This window comes from Triticum aestivum, chromosome 1B (assembly GCF_018294505.1).
Source record: "Triticum aestivum cultivar Chinese Spring chromosome 1B, IWGSC CS RefSeq v2.1, whole genome shotgun sequence".
In the NCBI taxonomy this organism is placed as follows: domain Eukaryota; kingdom Viridiplantae; phylum Streptophyta; class Magnoliopsida; order Poales; family Poaceae; genus Triticum; species Triticum aestivum.
The window spans coordinates 25,024,314-25,026,651 of NC_057795.1; positions in this window are offsets into that span (position 1 = coordinate 25,024,314).

Consider the following 2,338-nt stretch of genomic DNA (forward strand, 5'->3'; position numbering starts at 1 on the left):
GAGGTGGACGGGGGGAGGAGGAGGCGAGGGGAGGTGGGGTGGAGACGCAACGCGAATGGGGGAGGGAAAGGCGGAGGAGGGTTGGGGGTGGGGGGCTACTGGGCCGTTACAGCGCCGTTATCCATTGGGCTGTTGGGGAACGTAGCAGAAATTCAAAAAAATTCCTATGTAACACCAAGATCTATCTATGGAGAGACCAGCAACGAGTAGAAAGGAGAGTGCATCTACATACCCTTGTAGATCGCTAAGCGGAAGCGTTCAAGTGAACGGGGTTGATGGAGTTGTACTCGTCGTGATTCAGATCACCGATAATCAAGTGCCGAACGGACGGCACCTCCGCGTTCAACACACGTACAACCCGGTGACGTCTCCCACGCCTTGATCCAGCAAGGAGAGAGGGAGAGGTTGAGGAAGACTCCATCCAACAGCAGCACAACGGCGTGGTGGTGGTGGAGGAGCGTGGCAATCCCGCAGGGCTTCGCCAAGCACCATGGGAGAAGAGGAGGAGGGAGAGAGGCAGGGCTGCACCAACGAGAGATCAAATCGCGTGTTATGGGCAGCCCCTAGGCCTCATATATATAGGGGAAGGGGAGGGCTGCGCCCCCTTTAGGGTTTCCCCAGGCGCATGGGCCTCTTGGGGCTGGTGCCCTTGGCCCATGTAGGCCAAGGCGCACCCCCTACAGCCCATGTGGCCCCCCGGGGCAGGTGGCCCCACCCGGTGGGCCCCCGGGACCCTTCCGGTGGTCCCGGTACAATACCGATGACCCCGAAACTTGTCCCGATGGCCGAAACAGGACTTCCTATATATAAATCTTTACCTCCGGACCATTCCGGAACTCCTCGTGACGTCCGGGATCTCATCCGGGACTCCGAACAACATTCGGTAACCACATACAAGCTTCCTTTATAACCCTAGCGTCATCGAACCTTAAGTGTGTAGACCCTACGGGTTCGGGAGACATGCAGACATGACCGAGACGTTCTCCGGTCAATAACCAACAGCGGGATCTGGATACCCATGTTGGCTCCCACATGTTCCACGATGATCTCATTGGATGAACCACGATGTCAAGGACTTAAACAATCCCGTATACAATTCCCTTTGTCTAGCGGTATGGTACTTGCCCGAGATTCGATCGTCGGTATACCGATACCTTGTTCAATCTCGTTACCGGCAAGTCTCTTTACTCGTTCCGTAACACATCATCCCGTGATCAACCCCTTGGTCACATTGTGCACATTATGATGATGTCCTACCGAGTGGGCCCAGAGATACCTCTCCGTTTACACGGAGTGACAAAATCCCAATCTCGATTCGTGCCAACCCAACAGACACTTTCAGAGATACCCGTAGTGTACCTTTATAGCCACCCAGTTACGTTGTGACGTTTGGCACACCCAAAGCACTCCTACGGTATCCGGGAGTTGCACAATCTCATGGTCTAAGGAAATGATACTTGACATTAGAAAAGCTTTAGCATACGAACTACATGATCTTGTGCTAGGCTTAGGATTGGGTCTTGTCCATCACATCATTCTCCTAATGATGTGATCCCGTTATCAACGACATCCAATGTCCATGGTTAGGAAACTGTAACCATCTATTGATTAACGAGCTAGTCAACTAGAGGCTTACTAGGGACATGGTGTTGTCTATGTATCCACACATGTATCTGAGTTTCCTATCAATACAATTCTAGCATGGATAATAAACGATTATCATGAACAAGGAAATATAATAATAATCAATTTATTATTGCCTCTAGGGCATATTTCCAACAGTCTCCCACTTGCACTAGAGTCAATAATCTAGTTCACATCGATATGTGATTAACACTCAAGGTCACATCCCCATGTGACTAACACCCAAAGAGTTTACTAGATTCAATAATCTAGTTCACATTTACCATGTGATTAACACTCGATGAGTTCTGGGTTTGATCATGTTATGCTTGTGAGAGAGGTTATAGTCAATGGGTCTGAACCTTTCAGATCCGTGTGTGCTTTACAAATCTCTATGTCATCTCCTAGATGCAGCTACCACATTCTATTTGGAGCTATTCCAAATAACTGTTCTACTTGGAGCTATTCTAAATTGTTGCTCCATTATACGTATCCGGTATCTCTACTCAGAGCTATCCGGATAGGTGTTAAGCTTGCATCGACGTAACCCTTTACGACGAACTCTTTTACCACCTCCATAATTGAGAAAATTCCTTAGTCCACTAGTTACTAAGGATAACTTTGACCGCTGTCCTGTGATCCATTCTTGGATCACTCTTGTACCCCTTGACTGACTCATGGTAAAGCACACTTCAGGTGCGGTACACAGCATAGC